This window comes from Erpetoichthys calabaricus, chromosome 3, assembly GCF_900747795.2.
Source record: "Erpetoichthys calabaricus chromosome 3, fErpCal1.3, whole genome shotgun sequence".
Taxonomy (NCBI): domain Eukaryota; kingdom Metazoa; phylum Chordata; class Cladistia; order Polypteriformes; family Polypteridae; genus Erpetoichthys; species Erpetoichthys calabaricus.
This window is the reverse complement of record NC_041396.2, coordinates 301,080,932-301,107,030: the sequence shown is the minus strand read 5'-3', so window position 1 is coordinate 301,107,030 and position 26,099 is coordinate 301,080,932. Positions and strand designations below refer to the sequence as shown.

The window sequence follows — 26,099 nt, the reverse complement described above, 5'->3', positions numbered from 1 at the left end:
CACTTTTTTCTCTTATTCCTTGTGTTCTTCACACTCTTTTCCTCTCTCACTCTGTACCTCTCTCTCTCTCTCTCTTTACTACCAGACCCCCTGCTGTCTCCACCCACCTCCCTCCTTGGTCATTGTTTCACCAGGGCACCAGAGGCAGTGGGTCACCGTCTAGACGTCAGCCCCCTGACAGCGGCCTGTGGTGGTCCGTGGTGTGCAGCTGTGGGACGTTTCCTGTACGTTCAGACTGGAATCCTCCATCTCCCACTGTGGTCAGAGCACGGTGGGGGAGGGGAGGTGGGACTCGTCGACGGTTTCTCTGATGTGGGATTCAAATGCTCTCTTGGGGGCAGGAGATTCTTGACTGGCTGTGTCCCGGGGTGTGAGGAGTGGATACCAGCCATGGAGCTGAAGACGTCAAAGAGAATGGGACCCCTGAAAACGTGGATGGCAGTGAACCTACATGGACGCACTCACTCCACTCCACTCCACCCATGAGTGGTGACCTCACAACTGGACTTCATTCCTACTGAATAAATGGCCCTGCATCGTGTCCCATCTCTGAGCCTGAAAGAGCGGAGTATGATTGGACAACCCCCCCTGGACCCCTCACTGTGACCCGGAGTCGTACTCCAAGGTGCTCAAAACCACCAGACATCCCATCCTTAAGCACTGAGGTGCACTCAGTCATCATACAGCTTAGCGTAAAGCTCAGGGGTGTGACTGCCCCCTTACCTAACCCCCCGCTCCCCCTGCCAGTCTCTCAATGGCTTTGTACTGCTGCTCCGCTCACCAGCCAGGTACAATGGCACCTTTCTTTTCTAACAGAGTTGTGCATTCCAACTCAGCTGGACTTAAAGCGACAGCGTCCACTTGTTCTCCTGCACTCTGCACTTCGGGGGCTGCCGCCATCCCACCATAGACATAGGACACTTCAGCCCCAGGTGATTTCCATTCCATATCCTGGATGGGTGCCTGAAGACGTCTGCCTTTGCAAGCATCTCTCTGATAGGATTGAAGGCAGTGGGCATGAGATTCACCTAGACCCCCAAAAAGCACTATATGTACTAGACAGCTAGCACCTTCTACCCCGAGCAAAAAAAGAGAAGCCCCCATTATTTTCAATTATGAAAGTAGAGCCTATAATTGGTGTGAAAGACACTAAATAACATTAGCTGTTATAAAACACCACCATCTTGAAAGGCACTATATTTCCCAGATGACCCAAGCCTTTGTTCTTGAGCAAAAATTAGAAGCCCCTGTTCTTTTAATTTTGGCTGTGGTACCTTTAATATACAGATATAAAAGGCACTATATAATAGATAGATAGATAGATAGAGTGAAAGGCACCATATAATAGATAGATAGATAGATAGATAGATAGATAGATAGATAGATAGAGTGAAAGGCACCATATAATAGATAGATAGATAGAAATGAAAGGCACTATATAATAATAATAGATAGATAGATAGATAGATAGATAGATAGATAGATAGATAGATAGATAGATAGATAGATAGATAGATAGATAGATAGATATGTATAAGGCACTATATAATAGATAGATAGATAGATAGATAGATAGATAGATAGATAGATAGATAGATAGATAGATAGATAGATAGATAGATAGATAGATAGATAGATAGATGTGAAAGGCACTATATAATAGATAGATAGATAGATAGATAGATAGATAGATAGATAGATAGATAGATAGATAGATAGATAGATGTGAAAGGCACTATATAATAGATAGATAGATAGATAGATAGATAGATAGATAGATAGATAGATAGATAGATAGATAGATAGATAGATAGATAGATAGAGTGAAAGGCACCATATAATAGATAGATAGATAGATAGATAGATAGATAGATAGATAGATAGATAGATAGATAGATAGATAGATAGATAGAGTGAAAGGCACCATATAATAGATAGATAGATAGAAATGAAAGGCACTATATAATAATAATAGATAGATAGATAGATAGATAGATAGATAGATAGATAGATAGATAGATAGATAGATATGTATAAGGCACTATATAATAGATAGATAGATAGATAGATAGATAGATAGATAGATAGATAGATAGATAGATAGATAGATAGATGTGAAAGGCACTATATAATAGATAGATAGATAGATAGATAGATAGATAGATAGATAGATAGATAGATAGATAGATAGATGTGAAAGGCACTATATAATAGATAGATAGATAGATAAATAGATAGATAGATAGATAGATAGATAGATAGATAGATAGATAGATAGATAGATAGATAGATAGAGTGAAAGGCACCATATAATAGATAGATAGATAGAAATGAAAGGCACTATATAATAATAATAGATAGATAGATAGACAGATAGATAGACAGATAGATAGATAGATAGACAGATAGATAGATAGATAGATAGATAGATAGATAGATAGATAGATAGATAGAAATGAAAGGCACTATATAATAATAGATAGATAGATAGATAGATAGATAGATAGATAGATAGATAGATAGATAGATAGATAGATGTGAAAGGCACTATATAATAGATAGATAGATAGATAGATAGATAGATAGATAGATAGATAGATAGATAGATAGATAGAGTGAAAGGCACCATATAATAGATAGATAGATAGAAATGAAAGGCACTATATAATAATAGATAGATAGATAGATAGATAGATAGATAGATAGATAGATAGATAGATAGATATGAAAGGCACTATATAATAATAGATAGATAGATGTGAAAGGCACAATAGATAGATAGATAGATAAATAGATAGATAGATAGATGTGAAAGGCACTATATAATAGATAGATAGATAGATAGATAGATAGATAGATAGATAGATAGATAGAAATGAAAGGCACTATATAATAATAGATAGATAGATGTGAAAGGCACTATATAATAGATAGATAGATAGATAGATAGATAGATAGATAGATAGATAGATAGATAGATAGATAGATAGATAGATAGATAGATAGATAGATGATTTGAAAGACACTATGAGACACCCCCAAACAAAAAGGCACTATATCTCCTAGGTAGCTGGTGTCCTCTGCCACTGAGCATACAATAGATGATCCTGTTCTCTTGTTATTTTGGTTCTAGTGCCTATGATATATTAATATGAAAGGCAATATATAATATGAAGATAGGGCATTATATAAAAGATATATATGAAAGGCACTATATAATTCTAGTTGACATGAGACAGCTCTGCTCCAAATGTCACTATATGTCCTACACAGTGCATGCCTTCACCCCAGTGGCAGAAAATAAGAGCTGCAATTCTTTGTGTTTTTGGCTGCAGTGCCTATAATCAATCGATATGAAAGGCACTATATAACAAATGTATGGACAGATAAATAGGACACTACAAAAAATATAGATAGATATGAAAGGCACTATATAATAGTAGTTGTCATGAGACATCTCTAGCATTACAGGCGCTGTATTCCCCAGATCTGCCCCTGAACATAAAAGCGAAGCCCCCGTTCTCTTTATTTTTGGCTGCAGTGCCTGTGCCTGATAAGACGGCCGGCTCACCAGGGCTTGCTGGGCTGAGATAGGGAGCTGGAGAGGCTCTGCCAGGAATGCAGGATGTGTGGTTTTTGGGGGCTGCTGGCTGGTGGGTGCTCCAGTAGTGGGCCATCAGGAGGTCCAGTCACACATGACATTTGAGGAGGAGGGGGGGCAAGGAGAAGTGATTGTCACTTGTGGCATTGATATGGGGACTGGGGGGGGGGGCAATAATAAGGGGGCGGGTCATGAGTCATCTGTGGTTTTTCTGTTTAACTCAAAATATTTCAGAAGGAGATGCATGATGAGGATGTGTGTGCGTGTTTGTATGTGTGTGAGGCAGAGTCAGAAAGGCATTGGTGGGGGTGGGGGGGGCAGGTCTATCGTAACTCATCCCAGTTATGTAAGATTAACCAACAGAGATAGTTTGTGTGGCTTTGAGGGAGGAGGGAGGGCGAGCGAGCGAGGGAGAGAGAGAGTGAGCAGCAGAGAGAGAGAGAGAGAGAGCGGCAGCCCCGCCAGGGACAGCAACAGACACCTGCTGGACGCGCTCAGCTCCCACCGCTCGGACACCGGCTTGGGCAGCCTGCTGCCACCTTCCTTCTGGGCTGTTAACTGGCTGCTTCTCAGTGCTGTCATGAACTGGGATTACACTCGCCACTGGAGACCCTGACACCATTGCCCACCTGACACTTGCAGTCTCCCTTTCTTACTGGCTGTGCCCGCCATTCTGCACACAGACATGAAACTCAGGTAAGTCAGCCGTGGGTCCCGCATTAGTCTGAGCTGAGGGTGTTTGAGCTTGTCTGAGCTCAGGGAAGTTCTTTTTGTGAAGTTCTGTGGACAGCAATGAGGGAGAGATGGTGCCCGGAGGTGGGGGTAGAGGGGGTCATAACTCTATTGGAAAAGGGCATGAAAGGTGAAGGGAAATGGGGACTGAAACCATTCCGGGGTGACACCGACCCAGCCTGCATGTTGCAGAACTGATAGGACAGCATGAATACGAGAGCTTGTGGACTTGTAATGCTACTATAGGATGACATGTGTGCAGAAGTGTAATACACTATAGGATGATACGAGGTGTACCATCTTATTCTAAAATTGTAATGTACACCATTACAATAAAGTGCAGTACTTCATAGTGCAATGGAATACAATGCAATACACTATAATATCATATGGGGGGCATGCTGGGGTCTCACTGCTCCAGTAAACTCCATTGAAATCCCATGCCCAGCCAGTGTCTGTGTGCAGGCTGCATGTTGTCTCTGTGTCTCTGTGGCTGTTTCTGGATACTCTGGGTATCCTTTCAGATTCCAAAAACGTGCTTGTCAGGCAAATCTGAAATGGCTCCGGGCGTGTGTGCATGTGTGTGCGCGTGTGTGTGTGTGTGTGTGTGTGTGTGTGTGTGTGTGTGTGTGTGAGAGAGGGGGGGGAGGCTTGGGATGAACTGATGTCCCATTCTGAGTTGGCTCTTGATTTGCATTCAATAACAGAGAGCTGACACACTGGAACCGTGAGCTGCATCAAGCAGATTTGAAAAGAAATATAATATAATATAATATAATATAATATAATATAATATAATATAATATAATATAATATAATATAATATAATATAATATAATATATGTTCCTGTGTTGTATCTGATACGTGCTGGGGTGGACTCTAGCTTCCCCATGACTCTGCTCTGGATTAAGCAGGTTCAAAAGATGGATGGATGGATAATTTCTTACCCGCTTAGTCTTGAACACCAATTCACCTAACTGTCATGTCTTTGAACTGTTGGAGGAAACCAGAGCACCCTGGGGAAACTCATGCAGACACAGCGAGAACATGCAAACTCCACATGGTGTGGACATGCAGATTCCATGGATAGAGGATCTGGGATGTGAACCTTGGTCTCCTTACTGTGAAGCAGTAGTGCTACCATTGTGCCACTGTGCTGCCCTGGTTAATATAATATAATATAATATAATATAATATAATATAATATAATATAATATAATATAATATAATATACATTCTTGTTTTATACTATACTATACTATACTATATATTCTTGCCTTGTACTATACTATAATATAATATATATTCTTTTCTTATACTATACTATACTATAATATAATTTAATATAATATAATATCCATTCTTGTTTTATACTATACTATACTATACTATAATCTCCATTCTTGCCTTGTACTATAATATAATATAACATAATATACATTCTTGTTTTATACTATACTATACTATACTATACTATACTATACTATACTATACTATACTATACTATATATTCTTGCCTTGTACTATACTATAATATAATATATATTCTTTTCTTATACTATACTATACTATAATATAATTTAATATAATATAATATCCATTCTTGTTTTATACTATACTATACTATACTATACTATACTATACTATACTATACATTCTTGCCTTGTACTATACTATAATATAATATATATTCTTTTCTTATACTATACTATACTATAATATAATTTAATATAATATAATATCCATTCTTGTTTTATACTATACTATACTATACTCTCCATTCTTGCCTTGTACTATAATATAATATAATATAATATAATATAATATAATATAATATAATATAATATACATTCTTGTTTTATACTATACTATACTATACTATACTATACTATACTATACTATACATTCTTGCCTTGTACTATACTATACTATAATATACATTCTTTTCTTATAGTATACTATACTATAATATAATTTAATATAATTTAATATCCATTCTTGTTTAATACTATACTATACTATAGTATACTATAGTATAATATAATATAATATAATATAATATAATATAATATAATATAATATAATATAATATAATCTGATGGACTGGTGCCCTGTTGATGTGCTGTTCCTGCCTTACACTTTATGATTTGTAGATGGGATCCAGGTTCAAAATGACACTGCTCAAAGAATTAAGCAGAGTTGGAACATGGATGGATAATATAATATAATATAATATAATATAATATAATATAATATAATATAATATAATATACATTCCTGCCTTATAATATAATATTATATAACAGTGACGTTCCTGGAGGGCCGCAGTGGCTGCAGGTTTTCGTTCCACCCCTGGTTCTTAATTAGAAGTCAATCATTGCTGATGAAGCCCTTATTGCTCAAATGACATTTTGATGCTTTATTTTGGTGGTCTTGTTTATTAAGCCCCCCACCATCAATTTCTGATTTCAGTCTTGAAAAGCCTCATTCGCTGTGTTTTAATGGCCCCATTTTACCAATAAGATGAACATGACAAAGCAGCCAGCAGGTCTCCATCTAATTTGTTTCCATTCACACCTGTGTGTGTTCATCCTGCGCTATGTGGATTAATAAAATGCTTAAGAGAAAAATATGACAGACTGAAAACTATGTATTTTAGGCTTCAAATCATTTGGATGATATCCTGGGAAATGAAAACATCTATGATATAAGAACTTGTTAGCACACTAACAAGCCATAACATTATATAAGAGTCTGAGATTGGCGAGGATTGACTTCTAATTAAGCAATTGGGTTGTAATGAAAACCTGCAGCCACTGCGGCCCTCCAGGACTGACATTGCCCCACCCCCTGTAATATAACATAATATAATATAATATAGGGTAGTATTATAGTGGCAGTTCAATGATGGCAGTGCTCCTTCACAGCGGGTAGACCAGGTGTCTCCACATCCACGTGGTTACTGTGTGCACTTTGCTTGTTCTCCCTGTCCCTGCTTTCCTCCCACAGTCCAAATGCTCATCACATGGATGGGTGACGCTAAAGTTTTCCCCAGATGTGTCTAAGTGGCACCCTGTTGCACCCTGCGATTGCTGCAATGGCCTCCTGCGGGTTCAGCACGTGGCTGGATGGATGAACTGTGCTCAAACCAACACTCCGCTCCGCTGTCCTGCTCGAGGCTCCTGTCTGTATCTCTTGGGTCTTCATTGTGTTTTTAACCCTATGCATTACTATAAAGGAGATAGATTTCTGAACACACACCATATTGTTTATGTACAGGGTGCCCCCCCCCCCCCCCCCCAGGTCGATTTCATGGTCACGTATTTTTGAGATTTTGAAGTTGCGATGAGAGTCTGTCTTTATCTTTACATATTTCTACAAAGAAACTTTCTTTTATCATAAATCCCACCACACGTGAGCACATGTGCATGTACTGTAGATTTACGTATTAGGCTGCTATTGACTATACACAGCTAAAGTTCAGAAAAACTTGGGATGGCATGGAAGATGCAAATAAAAAAAGAAACTCAGCGATCTTGAAATGGACTTTGACTTTGACAAATGAGCTGAAGCTGACCAGACAGGACATGAAATATCTTGGGTTCCGACTGCCTGCCATGAAATGAAAGGCAAAGTACATTTAAAAATTACTGCGTTTTTTGTTTTTGTTTTTTTTTTTTATTTTCATTTTCCATACCGGCCCAACTTTTCCTGATTTGGGGCTGTACATTTATGTTTATCCATCCATCCATTCAGTTAAAAATCAAGGACAGGGACACTTGAGACTCCTGCTGCTGTTATTGCCGGACTACATAAAAGCAACTGGGCACACAAGTCGGACACGCGTCAGGGACGAAGTTAGAGTCGCTAGTTCAGCAAACCTCGAAATTAAGGGGGGGGGAGGGGGGGTGGGTGGGGTGGGGGGGGGGGGGGGGGTTTGGCACAGTCACTCGAGGAAAACCCACAATGACATGGAAATAAAATCCCATTTGCATTCACTTATGGCAGCCGCGAGCCAAACACAATAACCTCTGTGCCGGCGTCGTGCGTTGTTTCATTTTTACTTTGCGTCAATTTTTAATTGTACTCTCACTTCATAAAAAATACATACAGTCCATGTCAGTTAGAGGCGCAAGACAGTCACAAGGGCTGAAAATACGAGAACTTGTGTAGTGTGGACTATATTGTACTGTACTGTACTGTACTGTACTGTACTATACTATACTATACTATACTATACTATACTATACTATACTGCATCCGCAGGCTACTGTCTGCTTACAGTACTTGTATATACACAGCGGCCCTGCGATACACCGACACACAAATAACACGTGGCAGTGGGATCGGAGCTGCATGTTGTCTTCTTGACTGAAGCTGCCGGGCGAGCAGAAGACCTGCGGGGACCTGAGAGTGTCACTCAGTACACCTAATACAACCACTTGGAAAAGGCTATAGTCCCAAAGTGAAGGTTCGCATCTGGAAACTGCACACGTGTATTAACATGCATAAATAAACTGAGGAGATCTTGTTTGGATAATTAGGAGGTAGATAAAACAAATAAAGTATCACTTCCGGCTAGCGGAGAAAGCCCAAAAGTTGATCGAAATCAACGCTTTGTACCTAAGACTTGTGTGCAACATTTGGTGGATCGAAGTGAAACTGTTCTCAAGTTATCGTGTTAACACACACACAGAGACAGACATAATTCCAAAAATGGTATTTTCGGACTCAGGTAGGTCTAAAACGTCGAGATTATTCCAAATCTCCAAATGGAACTTTTGGAGGATTACTGTTACTTTCCCTATACTTCGAATATGAGAAAGTAAAAAGGATAAAAAGATTTAGCAAATCTAGTACAGTCAAAATAGATAGATAGATAGATAGATAGATAGATAGATAGATAGATAGATAGATAGATAGATAGATAGATAGATAGAGAAAAGGCACTATATGATAGATAGATAGATAGATAGATAGATAGATAGATAGATAGATAGATAGATAGATAGATAGATAGATAGAGAAAAGGCACTATATGATAGATAGATAGATAGATAGATAGATAGATAGATAGATAGATAGATAGATAGATAGATAGATAGATAGATAGATAGATAGATAGATAGATAGAGAAAAGGCACTATATGATAGATAGATAGATAGATAGATAGATAGATAGATAGATAGATAGATAGATAGATAGATAGATAGATAGATAGATAGATAGATGTGAAAGGCACTATATAATAGATAGATAGATAGATAGATAGATAGATAGATAGATAGATAGATATGAAATACACTATTTAATAGATAGATAGATAGATAGATAGATAGATAGATAGATAGATAGATAGATAGATAGATAGATAGATAGATAGATAGATAGATAGATAGATAGAGAAAAGGCACTATATGATAGATAGATAGATAGATAGATAGATAGATAGATAGATAGATAGATAGATAGATGTGAAAGGCACTATATAATAGATAGATAGATAGATAGAGAAAAGGCACTATATGATAGATAGATAGATAGATAGATAGATAGATAGATAGATAGATAGATAGATAGATAGATAGATAGATAGATAGATAGAGAAAAGGCACTATATGATAGATAGATAGATAGATAGATAGATAGATAGATAGATAGATAGATAGATAGATAGATAGATAGATAGATAGATAGATAGATAGATGTGAAAGGCACTATATAATAGATAGATAGATAGATAGATAGAGAAAAGGCACTATATGATAGATAGATAGATAGATAGATAGATAGATAGATAGATAGATAGATAGATAGATAGATAGATAGATAGATAGATAGAGAAAAGGCACTATATGATAGATAGATAGATAGATAGATAGATAGATAGATAGATAGATAGATAGATAGATAGAGAAAAGGCACTATATGATAGATAGATAGATAGATAGATAGATAGATAGATAGATAGATAGATAGATAGATAGATAGATAGATGTGAAAGGCACTATATAATAGATAGATAGATAGATAGATAGATAGATAGATAGATAGATAGATAGATAGATAGATAGATAGATAGATAGATAGATAGATATGAAATACACTATTTAATAGATAGATAGATAGATAGATAGATAGATAGATAGATAGATAGATAGATAGATAGATAGATAGATAGATAGATAGATAGAGAAAAGGCACTATATGATAGATAGATAGATAGATAGATAGATAGATAGATAGATAGATAGATAGATAGATAGATAGATAGATAGATAGATGTGAAAGGCACTATATAATAGATAGATAGATGTGAAAGGCACTATATAATAGATAGATAGATAGATAGATAGATAGATAGATAGATAGATAGATAGATAGATAGATAGATAGAGAAAAGGCACTATATGATAGATAGATAGATAGATAGATAGATAGATAGATAGATAGATAGATAGATAGATAGATAGATAGAGAAAAGGCACTATATGATAGATAGATAGATAGATAGATAGATAGATAGATAGATAGATAGATAGATAGATAGAGAAAAGGCACTATATTATAGATAGATAGATAGATAGATAGATAGATAGATAGATAGATAGATAGATAGATAGATAGATAGATAGATGTGAAAGGCACTATATAATAGATAGATAGATAGATAGAGAAAAGGCACTATATGATAGATAGATAGATAGATAGATAGATAGATAGATAGATAGATAGATAGATAGATAGATAGATAGATATGAAAAGTGCTATATAATCAAAAGATATATAGAAAGATAGTGTGAAAGGCACTATATAACTGATAGACAGATCAATATGAAAGGAGCTATAAGATAGATAGATAGATAGATAGATAGATAGATAGATAGATAGATAGATAGATAGATAGATAGATAGATAGATAGATATGGCAAATGGCAGTAAGTGTCTTCCTGTGTGCCCCCCTGCCTTACTCTGCCAGTGCCAGGCTCTTCTGATGAGTCCTGGCAGGAGGGTCCCAAGTGGTTGACAGACCCCTTCACTTAGTTATTTGTTCATCGACTGATCGGCTCATTGCTGGGTGTCTTCATGGATAAGGGGCTCTTTTGGCCATGGATGGATGGATTGATTGATTCACTCATTCATTAATAAATTGATGGATACAATTATGCTGGGATGGATGGACTGACAGACAGATAGATGGAATTAATTCATTCATTCAAAAATCCATTGATGCTGAGTTGGGCGGATTCATTGATTAATCAAACAAGGGGTTGATGGATGAATTTGTTCATTAATGAGTTGATGGACAGATGGAGTCATTTGCTGAATAATTCTTATATTCATTAATGCATACTGTAGATGGGTTTATTTCTTTATGAATTCACAGATGGATTCATTCATTAAGTACTTCATGTGTTCATTAATCCGTGGATAGATGGATGGATTAATTCATTCATAATTTAATTGATGAATTAATGGACTTGTATGTTTATTAATCTATTGATGGATTCATTCATTTATTAACCCATTGGTGGATGAACAGACAAGTGGACTGATGAGCAGGTGAACTCATTCATTCATCCATTGAGCCATTGATGGATTCACCCCTTCATTTATGCATTGACAACTAACTGGTTGAACAAGTGGTCTGAGTGAATGGTGTTTGAATGGACAGAATGGTCGGTTGACTGACCACAATATTGCAATGAATAAGCATACATAATGAATATTCAACAGGAATAAAGAGAATCAAATTATAATGTCAAAACTGCATTTTCAGATTCATGTCACCACTAGTGCCATTGCTGTCACTGAGCAGCCCATCATAATGCTCCTGCTCCTCAAGAGGCAGGCACTGCCCTTTGGTCGCACTCTCGCTCACACTTACTTACTTCTAGGCATGGAGGGCCACGGCTGGCATTCAAAAAAGTGAGAGGAGGAGGGGGGATTGGGGGGAGCTGCCAGCCCTGGCACCACAGAGCTCAATTACAGGGGCACCGGTGCTCAGCCTTTTATTTGATCAAATGCCCTGTGAGTGACTGCACTATGAAATCATCTGAAGGGCCAAATGCTGTGAGACAATGGCCTACTGGGGAAACAAAGGACAAAAAGGGAAATGGATAAAAAGACCAAGGTGGCCCCAGGATGGAGTTTAAATGTTCTCCTGGCGTCAGTGTGGCTCTGCAGGACATGAGTGTCTATCAGTGGGATTAGTGACATCAAGCTGGACGAATATAAATGAGTGTGCCCTGTGACAGCCTGGCATGCTGTGCCCAAAAATATTAGGATAAATGACCTGGCAAAAGGATGGATGGGTAAATGGACGGGAGCGAGTCTGGGAAAACACTTTGAAGAAATCCTGACTGCTTACTTGGACAGAATAGAAGATAAAAGTGAAATATCTGGCTTGGGAGGAACTGTGTGTGTGCAGCGTCTGCATAATAACTTTATGGGGCACATTGTTCAGCGCCATGTGAAAGGCACTATATAATACACATAGATAGATATATAGATAGATAGATAGATAGATAGATAGATAGATAGATAGATAGATAGATAGATAGATGTGAAATGCGCTATATAGCTGAAAGATAGATAGATAGACAGATAGATAGATGTGAAAGATGCTATATAGCTGATTAGATAGATAGATAGATAGATAGATAGATAGATAGATAGATAGATAGATAGATAGATAGATAGATAGATAGATGTGAAAGGCGCTATATAGCTGATTAGATAGATAGATAGATAGATAGATAGATAGATAGATAGATAGATAGATAGATAGATGTGAATGGCGCTATATAGCTGATAGATAGATAGATAGATAGATAGATAGATAGATAGATAGATAGATAGATAGATGTGAAAGGCGCTATATAGCTGATTAGATAGATAGATAGATAGATAGATAGATAGATAGATAGATAGATAGATAGATAGATAGATAGATAGATAGAAAAGGCGCTATATGATAAACAGAAGTTTATTTGTCTCTAAGTTAAATAAGATTTATTTTTGTGAGACACTCTGTGCTTGTGCTCTCTGTTAAATACATTATATAATGTATATATTAAGTACAGTAGTTTATTTGATTCATGCGTCACTTGTGCTTATGCTTGCTGTGAAAGGCACTATATAAAATATCGATTATTTGCTTTTATATCACTACTACTAGCTAGAGCTCCCTGTGAAATGCGTTATACATAATAAGGTAAAGATCTGGTGGATTATTTGTGTGCTATTTTGTGTTTGTGCTCCTTACCAAAGGCACTATATAAAATAAATTATTGATTATTTGCTTTTCAAGGCACTCCCTGTAAAAAGCAGTACATCAACTAATGTAAAGTGCTTTTTGATTATTTTTGTGCCCTTCTGCTCCCTGTGAAAGGCACTATATAAGATAAAGACTGAGGATTTGCTGAATACCATCTGTGCTACTTGCTGCTCCCTGTGAAAGGCACTATATAACAATGATTTAGTAGATCATTTGCGCACCACTTTGTGCTTGTGCTCCGTTTGAAAAGGTACTATATAACAAAGACTGATGGTTTGCTTTTGGAGGCCCTTTGTGCTGATGCTCCTTGTGAAAGGTGCTATGTAGAAGACGTTGAAGATTGCATTGGGGAGCACTTGCTACCAGTGTTACTGATCAAAGGCACAATACACCATAAAGAACGAGAATTGGTGTTGCGCTCAGTTGGCAGTGCTGGACCCTGTCAAAGGTGCTATATGATGTACTGACTGCAATTCATATTATTTGCTTTGCGGAGCACTCTATGCTAGTGCTACCTGTGACATGTGATAAATTAGAAATGCTCCTGTCCCTGTGAAAGGCGCTATATGATAAAAAGACTAGTTATATGTTTCTGGCTATCAATGCTAGTGTGGAACAGATTGATTGTTGCTGTCTAAGGTATTCTGTGCAAGGTCTCTGTGGGAAAGGCGCTATACAGCAAGAAGATCGATTACTGGATTACACGCAGCGCCAAGTGAAGGTTCGTGGTCATTGTCATTGTGGAAGGCGCCTTATGAACTGATGTTTCTGACTTGGTTCCGAGTCTTTTCAGAGTCTTTTTTCACTTGAATGTCACATTTTCACCCCCTGCACGTGTCTGCTCCGCTTTCCCTTCACTATAACTTGTCGTCCTGGCCATCAACTTTACTCACATTGGCCCAAATGCCCTGTGGTAGGTGCCTCAGGTGCGCTTCGCTTTGCCTTTTATGCCACCTTGAATCCAATACGTGGGACAAGCTTTGTGGTCTTGCCATCTCCCTATAAATGTTCAAAATGTTAAAATGTCGTCGGAAAAACACTAGAGTCTGACTTAAGTCCTGAAGACCTCAAATGAAAACTTAATTTTGGAAGAAGACGTGTCGATGAGTAAAGCGGGAGTTACGATATCAGCGCCGGCAGTTGTAACCGCAGACTCAGTAGTTTAGGTAAACGTATTCCAAAGAATCCTGCGCGCTTACAAACTTCCAAGAAAACACTCGACGATGCAAAATAACATCACAAAAACATTACTTGCAAGAAATTTAAAAAAAAAAGTCATCAACACAACGCAATCGCGAACTGCGCAAACTCTTAATAAACCAAGCGTGACGCACCTCGCAGTAGTGTGTGTGTGTGTGTGAGTGAGAAAGCTGGGGGCGAATCGGGGCGGGGCCAGGAGGCGGGAGCGTGGAGCTACTGAGTTTGAGGCGGGGAGATGAAGCAGGGCGTGGAGATGCTGGCTTTCGGGCGGGGAGAGGAAGCGGGGCGTGGAGCTACTGAGTTTGGGGCAGGGAAAAGGCGGGGCGTGGAGATGCAGGCTTAGAGGCGGAAAAGGAGGCGGGGCGTGGAGATACAGGCTTAGAGGAGGAAAAGGAGGCGGGGCGTGGAGATACAGGGTTAGAGGCGGAAAAGGATGCGGGGCGTGGTGATAAAAGCTTAGAGGCGGTAAAGGAGGCGGGGCGTGGAAATACTGGCTTTGGGGCGGGGCGTTACGTAGCTCCTGACTCAATCGAGGCGCACATTTGTGTTTGCCGAGGAGATCAGCGCAGGAACTCGCAAGCATTTATGCTTGAAGTGCTCAGGTTCATCTCACTTTTTTATTACTAAGACTATAGCAACCATAACTCAAAAAAAATGATGTATCATTAATCTTCATATTAAATACATGCATGTAAGATTTTGTTCTTTGTAACTTTGTAAATCCTCCTAAATCATGTAAGTTTATACATCCATTTTCCAAACCCGCTTATCCTGAGCAGGATCGCCGGGGGAGCTGGAGCCTATCCGTGCAATCATAGGGATCATGGCAGGATCTTTCACCACACGACAGATTTAACTTTCAGATGCATATGAAATGAATAAGAGCCGTCCAGTGTTAGTTTCTGCCTTGAACCCATTGCCCCTTTGATCCAGAGCTAGATAATCAATTGTATATTTAGACCCCTTTTAAAACAGAATGCATCCGACTGAATTTTGGAGGCACGCCGCTGGAGTACAGCATAACGCACTGGCATGGACTTCGCGCACACACATCGCCCAACCCACCCAGTTACATTCGATCCCGTCTGCGGAGGTCACGACTGCACCCAGCGCTTTCGTCAATTTCCGTACACTTTCGACTGCATTCCGGAATCTCCGCAACTGTTCGTGCATCTCCGTTAACTGACGTGCACCACCTGTGAACTTTCAATCGAGAAGAGAAAAGTGAAAAGTGTGGAACTAACAAAGATAACGGGTGCTCATACGGAATTACTCGCACGATTTGATCGGTAAAGTTTGTGCGTCACCCAGGCTTAAAGTTGGCACTAATGGTAAATGTGGAACTTGAACTGGAACAGCCCGACAATAAATCATTAATGCTTCGATTTACAAAATAACATAAAAGGGAACATCACATTATATGCTTCATTTAAGGAAACAGATGTTACTTTTCACTTCCGATGGAATTAAACGAACCAGTAATTAATTTTGTTATTTTCCTCAGTAGATGAATAATATAGTATTAATTAATACAATTATTATTATTATTTATTAATAAAAATAAAATAAAATAGCCTGGTAAGAGTCCTACACTCAGACAATTTACAGGAGATTTTAATAAACACATTTCTGGAGCAAAGCTACGAGCGACGGCGCCTCGGACTCCGGCGTTTGACATGTCTGACTGAGTGGGGGCCGCGCGTGTGTGTGTGTCTGCCGCTTGAAAAATGTAATAATAATAATAATCTAAAAATTAGAAAAACAAACTTTAGTGCCATAACTGATAATAATAATAATTATTATTATTATTAAAATACTGCGGTGGGTTGGCACCCTGCCCGGGATTGGTTCCTGCCTTGTGCCCTGTGTTGGCTGGGATTGGCTCCAGCAGACCCCCGTGACCCTGTGTTCGGATTCAGCGGGTTGGAAAATGGATGGATGGATGGATTATTAAAATATTAAAAAAATATATTTCAAAGCTATGACTGAGGATAAAATAGTAATAAAATGATATAATATTAAAATATTTTACAATTCAATGCATTGACTGAGAGCAATTGCAGTGAAAATTTGAATAAAGTTACATGCTATTAAAATGTAAAATTAAAGTTCCACGACATAATAAGATATTTATAGTGCACACTATTATAAACTCTCTTATTATAAAATATTATAAAAATTACACTTATATGCAATCTCTGAGAATAATTATAGTGCAAAATCATAACTAAATTAATGTAATAAAATTATATTATAAAATGTTTTAAAATGATACTTCAGTGCAACATCTGAGGATAATTAAAGCAAAAGTGTGAAACAATTATTTTAAAATTATTGTGCAAATCTTGTAATATTTTATTTTACAAAATATTATAAAATTGCACTTCAATTCAGTGACTGAGAACTATTATAGTAGATACGCATCTAAAATGATTTAAAACTGATTCACATGTAGTAATATTTTCTAACATTTTATAAAATTAGACTTCAATACAATGATTGAGAATAAATAAGATGCACATGTTTATGTTATAACATATTATATAATATTATACTTCAATGCAATGACTGGGGATTATTATAGTAGAAAGCATTATAAAATAATTTATTTTAAAATTATAAAATGTAAGCCTTGAAAGATTTTATATTATACAATTGTAGTTCAATGCAATGACTGCAGATTTTTATATCATTATAAGTAATAATATTTAAAGCTATAAAATATATGATTATAGTTAAATGCAATGGCTGAGAATAAATACAAGGCCATTTTTTTATTCAATAATATATAAAAAAAATCTGAAATTATACTTCAATGCAATGACTGTTAAAATAATATTATATTACATATAAAATTGATTTAAAATTGCACAGTGCAAACTTTGTATTATTTCATATTATAAAATATAAAATTGTAGTCCAAAAGAATAACAAACAAAAAAACAAAAACAAAGCTAAACAAGACAGCATGAAAAGGAAGAAGAAAAACTTAAAGCGGTGCTCCAAAGATAAGAAACACGTCCACCATACGCACGAGAGATTTTACGTCCCACCTGTACGACCCCCGCAGGGCTCTTCATACTCCGCAGCCTTACAAAGTCCCTCATTTTTCAAATTTAAATTCTGTGGAGTTAAACTGACACTGATGGTGTTCCCCATTGTCTGTAATCATGCAGACCTGATGATCAGACGGCCAGTGCAGCTCCTGGTCCATCAGCAGCGGCGTCGCCGTTCTTCATGAAAGTCTGCTTGTGGTGAGCGTCTGCTTTCAGGGTAAACTCCTCATCAGTGTCATGAACTCAGATGTGTTTCTGTTCAATCGTAGATCAGTTGTGGTTGTATGCTGTGATTTTGTTCAGAGCCTTTTCAATTTCTATCCAACATTTGGGATTAAAAAGTCCAGAGAAGAGCGACAAGGCTGATTGAGGGCTACAGGGAGTGAGCTATGAAGATTTAAAGAGCTGAGCCATTACAGTGATGAAGAGGAGACCTGACTGACGTGTGCAAAATGAGGAAGGGAATTAGTGCAGTGGATCAGACGGTGACTTTAAAATGAATTCAATGGGGACACAGTTGGAAACTAGTGAAGGGGAAATGTCACACAAACATTAGGAAGTTTCTCTTCACACAAAGAATGATAGACATTTGGAATAAGTGACCAGGTAGTGTGGTGGACAGGAGGACTGCAGTGACATTCATCACTCAACTTGATGTTATTTTAGAAGAATTAAGTGGATAAGACAGGGGAGCTTGGTGGGCTGAATGGCCTGTTCTTGTGTAGAGTGTTCTAATGTTCTAATAGCATGTCAGGTTATATAGCACCTTGATGTGTGGAGTACAAGTCACAGGAGGTTCTGCTCAGGTCTTTATAACACACTGGTGAGGCCTCATCTGGAGTCCTGTGGTCAGTTCATGACACCATAAAGACACAGCAGCACTGGAGAAAGTCCAGAGAAGAGCGACGAGGCTGATTGAGGGCTACAGGGGGTGAATTATGATGACTAAAAGAGCTGAGCCTTTACAGTGATGAAGAGGAGACCTGACTGACGTGTGCAAAATGATGAAGGGAATTAGTGCAGTGGATCAGACAGTGACTTTAAAATGAGTTCATCAAGAACACGGGGACACAGCTGGAAACTTGTGAAGGGGAAATGTCACACAAACATTAAGAAGTTTTTCTTTATACAAAGAACGATAGACACTTGGAATAAGAGACCAAGTAGTGTGGTGGACAGGAGGACTTTAGGGACTTTCAAAACTTGACTTGATGTTATTTTGGAAAAATTAAGTGGAGAGGACTGGTGGGCTTTGTTGGGCTGAATGGCCTGTTCTCGTACAGAGTGTTCCAATGTTCTAATGTCTGAAAATTGAGAGTCCACCTTATGAGAAGGATTTAGGAGTCATAGTGGACTCTAAGCTATGGACTTCCCGACAGTGTTCAGAAGCCATGAAGAAGGCTAACAGAATGTCAGGTTATATAGTGCCTTGATGTGTGGAGTACAAGTCCCAGGAGGGTCTGCTCAAGCTTTATAACACACCGTGAGGCCTCATCTTGAGTACTGTGGTCAGTTTAAGACTCCATAAAGACACAGCAGCACTGGAGAAAGTCCAGAGAAGAGCGACGAGGCTGATTGAGGGCTACAGGGGGTGAGTTATGAAGATTAAAGGAGCTGAGCCTTTACAGAGATGAAGAGGAGACCTGACTGAAGTGTGCAAAATGATGAAGAGAATTAGTGCAGTGGATCAGATGGTGACTTTAAAATGAGGTCATCAAGAACACGAGGACACAGCTGGAAACTTGTGAAGGGGAAATTTTACACAAACATTAGGAAGTTTCTTTTCACACCGAGACCCACAGACTCATGGATTAAGTGACTGTAGGACTTTAAGGATCCTCGATTAGGATTATGGTATTCAATGTTATTTTACCGGAATTAAGTTACTAGGACTGGCAGGCCTTGTTGGGTTGACTGGCCTGTTCTCGTCCTGATTCTTCCAATAGTCTAATATTCTAACAAAGTAAAGGCAGAGCAACTTTGGAAAAATAATCGCAGGAGGAGATGGTGAATGTGTTACCTGAGCATTGACCATACAGTGAGGAACATAAGTATTTGAACACCCTGCGATTTTGCAAGTTCTCCCACTTAGAAATCATGGCGGGGTCTGAAATTCCCATTGTAGGTTCATTCCCACTGTGAGAGACAGAACGTAAAAAAAAAAATTCAGGAAATCCCATTGTATGATTTGTACAGAATTTATTTGTATTGCACTGCTGCACATAAGTATTTGAACACCTGAGAAAATCCGTGTTAATATTTGGTACAGAAGCCTTTGTTTGCAATTTCAGAGGTCAAACGTTTCCCGTAGTTCTTGACCAGGTTTGCACACACACTGCAACAGGGATTTTGGCCCACTCCTCCACACAGATCTCCTCTAGATCTGTCAGGTTCCGGGGTTGGCACTGAGTAACACATAGTTTCAGCTCCCTCCAAAGATTTTCGATTAGATTTAGGTCTGTAGACTGGCTAGGCCACTCCAGAACCTTGATATGCTTCTTACGGAGCCACTCCTTGGTTATCCTGGCTGTGTGCTTCGGGTCATTGTCATGTTGGAAGACCCAGCCACGACCCATCTTCAGTGCTCTGACTGAGGGAAGGAGGTTGTTGCTCAAAATCTCACAATACCTGGCCCCATTCATCCTCTCCTTAATACAGTGCAGTCGTCCTGTCCCCTTCGCAGAAAAGCACCCCCAAAGCATGATGTTTCCACCCCCATGCTTCACAGTAGGGATGGTGTTCTTGGGTTGCAACTCCTCCTTCTTTTTCTTCCAAACACGGCGAGTGAAGTTTAGACCAAAAAGTTCTATTTTGGTCTCATCTGACCACATGACTTTCTCCCATGCCTCCTCTGGATCATCTACATGGTCATTGGCAAACTTCAGACGGGCCTGGACATGGGATGACTTGAGCAGGGGAACCTTCTGTGCAATGCGTGATTTGAAACCATGACGGCATAGTGTTCTACCGACAGTGACCTTTGAAACTGTGGTCCCAGCTCTCTTCATGTCATTGACCAGCTTCTCCCGTGTAGTTCTGGGCTGATTCCTCACCTTTCTTATCATCTGTGATACCCCACGAGGCGAGATCTTGCATGGAGCCCCAGTCCGAGGGAGACTGACTGTCGTCTTTACCCTCTTCCATTTTCTGACAATTGCTCCAACAGTTGATCTGTTTTCACCAAGCTGCTTGGCAATTGCCCCGTAGCCCTTTCCAGCCTTGTGGAGGTCCACAATTTTGTCTCTGGTGTCTTTTGACAGCTCCGTGGTCTTGCCCATGGTAGTAGTTGGAGTCTGACTGACTGCGGGGTGGACAGGTGTCTTTAAAGAGCTCAGACAGGTGCTACTAATTCAGATTACTAAGTGGAGTAGAGGTGGACTTCTTACAGGCAGAGTAACAGGTCTTGGAGAGCCAGAATTCTTGCTGATTGCCAGGTGTTCAAATACTTATGTGCAGCAGTGCAAGACAAATAAATTCTGTACAAATCATACAATGGGATTTCCTGAATTTTTTTTTACATTCTGTCTCTCACAGTGGGAATGCACCTACAATGGGAATCTCAGACTCCTCCATGATTTCTAAGTGGGAGAACTTGCAAAATCGCAGGGCGTTCAAATACTTATGTTCCTCACTGTATTTTGACACCTTCATTGCACACAGTTTTACTTGCGGCCTTGTCTTCTGATAAATAAAATGTGATGACTTGCCGTGACTTCACTTTGCTTTCAGTAGCCTGCTGCATATGGTTTTGCATAAACTGGTGTTGGTCATCTTGGTGCTGCCAGCTTAGCTTTTATTCACATACTGGACTCTATGGTTGAATTTTAGACGGCTGTAGAAAAGGCTGCATTTTTGAATATCAGCATCGCTCTCTGAAAATACAACAATGCCAAATTACGGATGATTCTTTTAATTTTGGTAGCAAAAGCATTTAGAGGGGATTCGGGTTCCACATTACTTTTACTTCTCCAATTTTTTCTGGAGGCTGCTGCAAATACGAGAGAAACAAATGCACATTTTTTGAAAGTGTTATTAGAGGCCAAACTGCTAAAAATGCGTTCAGCATGCTCTCCGGCACAATAAACATTTTGTTTCCTGAGCACTTTTGGGTGCGTCTTATACAGATCATGAAAGTCACCTCTAAATGTTGCTGTCACACCATGCCATTGCTGCACGGTGGCGCAGTGGGTAGTGCTGCTGCCTTGCAGTAAGGAGACCTGTGGTTCACTTCCCGGGTCCTCTCTGTGTGGAGTTTGCATGTTCTTCCCATGTCTGCGTGGATTTCCTCCCACAGTCCAAAGACATGCAGGTTAGGTGGATTGGCGATTCTAAATTGGCCCTAGTGTGTGCTTGGTGTGTTTGTGTGTGTCCTGCGGTGGGTTGGCATCCAGCCCAGGATTGGTTCCTGCCTTGTGCCCTGTGTTGACTGGGATTGGCTCCAGCAGACCCCCGTGACCCTGTGTTCGGATTCAGCGGGTTGGAAAATGGATGGATGGATGATTTATTCTCCTAAAATGTATAGGGTCACTAGAGACCCTGAATGCGGTGAAGTGTCTGTATTTTTTCCTGCTTGTAAACAGCGCTCAAACAAAACTTGCTTTTTCAGGATTTCTTTGTATCTCTATAGTGGAACCTCGGTTCATGACCATAATTTGTTCCAAAACTCTGGTCGTAAACCGATTTGGTCGTGAACCGAAGCAATTTCTCCCCATAGGATTGTATGTAAATACAATGAATCAGTTCCAGACCATACGAACTGTATGTAAATATATATATTTTTTAAGTTTTTAAGCACAAATATAGTTAATTAAACCATAGAATGCACAGCGTAATGGTAAACTAAATGTAAAAACATTGAATAACACTGAGAAAACCTTGAACAACAGAGAAAACTAACACTGCAATAGTTTGCGCTATAGCGCTACCAACCGCTGGCTAAAAACACATTTTTTGTAATGAGTTTTAAGCACAGGGAAAAAAATTTACATTTGAAAAAATCCGTAATTTAATGAACCACCAAGAAAAGTAACATTGCAAAAATGCACGCTACGAACCGCTCGCTGTATACAGAAGTGAAAACAAAATCAAGCCCAGTGCTATTCTTTAACTGCCTTCCTATCTGTGTCCAGCGTCCAGCCCCCTCTCTCACGCTTTTGTGTGCGCGCGTGTCTCTCTCTCTCTCTCTCGCACTGCCTGTGTGTGTGTGTGTGTGTCACTCTCTCTCTCTCACTCTCTCTCTCTCTCTCTCTCTCTCTCTCTCTCTCTCTCGCTGCCTGTGTGCGCGCGCATCTCTCTCTCTCTCTCTCGCACTGCCTGTGTGTGTGTGTGTGTGTCACTCTCTCTCTCTCACTCTCTCTCTCTCTCTCTCTCTCTCTCTCTCTCTCTCTCTCTCGCGCTGCCTGTGTGCGCGCGCATCTCTCTCTCTCTCTCTCGCTGCCTGTGTGCGCGCGTCTCTCTCTCTCTCTCTCTCTCTCGCACTGCCTGTGTGTGTGTGTGTGTGTCACTCTCTCTCTCTCTCACTCTCTCTCTCTCTCTCTCTCTCTCGTGCTGCCTGTGTGCGTGCGTCTCTCTCTCTCTCTCTCTCGCACTGCCTGTGTGTGTGTGTGTGTGTGTGTCACTCTCTCTCTCTCTCACTCTCTCTCTTGCTCGCTGCACAGGAAATGCACAGGGAGAGACTGAACACGTACAAACCGAAAGGGAAACTGGCTTGTTTGTATACCGAGTGTGTGGTCGTGAACCAAGGAAAAAGTTTGGCGAACTTTTTGGTCGTAAACCGATTTGTACCTGTACTGAGATATTCGTGAACCGAGGTTCCACTGTATGTTCATTACAGCTGTGTTTCTATCTTGTTGCTTTTTATGCAGCCGTTTGCGAGATTAGAGGGACAAGAACAGAAATGTCAGGATGCTTATCAGCACAGCAAGCCCTCTGTCTTTGATAGCCGACTAACAAGTCGGAGAGAGATGCGGGGCAGAGTGACGCTTCTGATGCCATCAGATCATGTCAGGGGCTGGAAATTGTTAAAGGGTAGAGCTCAGGCAAGGAGGAGGAATATGAAGGCGAAGGTGGCAAGTAATTCCGCAGAGCAAAACAGTACAAGTCACATCAACAACAACAACATTTATTTCTAGAGCACATTTTCATACAAATGATGGAGCCTCAAAATGCTTTAGAGCCACGGTTTTCAAACTTTTTTGAACAAGTACCGCTCCGTGAGGACCAGTAAACTGAAGTACCACTGTAAATGAATTGTTAATTTACACCCGTGTTGTTTTGAAGAAAAAGTCACTATAATCACTATAATGACTATAATTATGACGTTAAAGTGATATTAAACTTATTAAGGAAATGGGTGCCCGCGCTAATAAAAGCCAGCTTGGAGTCTCCCACGCATTTACAGTAGTATACTTATACTATATATGATTATATGCAACATATTCACATTCTAGCAACATCGATTCGTGGAAAATAAAGGACCACATGAGTACCACTTGGCATGACTTGAAGTACCACCAGTGGTACGCGTACCAGAGTTTGAAAACCGTGGCTTTAGAGGATGAAGCAAGAGAAAAAAAAGACCAAATAAATTAGAAAATAGAATTAGGGAAGACTAATTAACAAAGGGGGCGGCACGGTGGCACAGTGGTAGCGCTGCTGCCTCGCAGTTAGGAAACCTGGGTTCGCTTCCCGGGTCCTCCCTGCGTGGAGTTTGCATGTTCTCCCCGTGTCTGCGTGGGTTTCCTCCGGGCGCTCCGGTTTCCTCCCACAGTCCAAAGACATGCAGGTTAGGTGGATTGGCGATTCTAAATTGGCCCTGGTGTGTGCTTGGTGTGTGGGTGTGTTTGTGTGTGTCCTGCGGTGGGTTGGCACCCTGCCCGGGATTGGTTCCTGCCTTGTGCCCTGTGTTGGCTGGGATTGGCTCCAGCAGACCCCCGTGACCCTGTGTTCGGATTCAGCGGGTTGGAAAATGGATGGATGGATAATTAACAAAGAATAACAGTAAGGTCCGATGGCCAGGGAGGACAGAAAAAACAAAAAAAACTCCAGGACGGCTGGAAAAAAAAATAAAATCTGTAGGGGGCCACGAGACCACCCAGCCCCCTTTAGGCATTCTACCTGACATCAATGACCTCAATCAGTCCTCATGGTATTCAGGGTTCACATGGAAGAACTTGAAGATGACGGTCATGTGAACTTCTGGCCTTTAATCCATCAATGGAGGATCACATCACCAGAAGCAGCTTCTTACAGAAGCAAAAGTGGACAAAAACACAGAAGGTGTTGTATTATCGTAGTATTTCCCTCTACTTACCCTTTAACTGTTTTCTCAAGGGTAAATGTTCTCGTCAAGTTCGTTATCGGGTTGGTCTACTGTTGCACTTTAAAATGAACACACACACACACACACCCTAACCACAACAGTGTCCCATGAATGACACACACACGCTGATTAACCTTTAGCACTTTAAACCACACATCAGCCTGCCACTCAGCACTTCAAGAGACTTACTTATTATCGGCACGAACAACTTACGATGTATTAGTGATATCTCAGACCTAAATATTACTTTTGGTCTACAAGAATACATTTAAACATACAAAGACTCAGCACTCTTGACTATAGGCCATTTATCAGCCAAAAATACCTTCTTTTTATCGTACTGTCCCTTCTATTGAGTGGCGCCCTCACCCTCAGCCTTATAAACCTCACAGCACAGATATAATGGCAAAAAACCTGGCTGTCACAAAGGTGCTCAAAGAAATCTAACTTATTAATTCAATCACTCTAGACATTAAGACAAAGCATAGAAAGTTAAAAGCAGCATAGTATTTATTACAAGAATAATAATAATACCATGGGAACAATGAATAATAGAAAATAGGCACTGATAGGAAAGTCTGAATATATATAGTCTTTAGGAAAAGCTTACGAAAAAGTTACAGATGACAAGGACGAATGTCCCAGGGAGGCGTTTGATTTAGCAATCGGTGTTCATGATGCCTTTCTGATGACCAGTGCTGTTCCTCTTCTTCTCCTTCTTCTCTTTGCTCCTTCTCCTTCTCCTTCTCCTCTTCTTCCTCTTTCAAACCAAGGCATATTTATTATGAAATGTCATGCCTTGGTTTCACAACACATGCACCTGATTGGCTGGCTGTCAATATGATTGATGAATTTTGCTCAAACTCTTAAAGTTCTTTGATATTGCCTCAGTTTCCCTTTCCCAGGC

At 39.6% G+C, this 26,099-nt stretch overlaps 1 protein-coding gene across 3 annotated transcripts in view; it reads left to right on the top strand.

Moving 5' to 3' along the window:
- Positions 1-3,959: 3,959 nt before the first annotated feature.
- Positions 3,960-26,099, top strand: part of nfe2 (nuclear factor, erythroid 2) — a 78,304-nt gene continuing 56,164 nt past the window's right edge. Inside the window, exon 1 of one of the 3 annotated variants that reach the window (XM_051925073.1) lies at positions 3,960-4,297. The gene's annotated coding sequence lies outside the window, so the exon portion shown is untranslated. The remainder of the gene's footprint in view (positions 4,298-26,099) is intronic. The other 2 variants (XM_051925071.1, XM_051925069.1) reach the window with 2 other exon arrangements.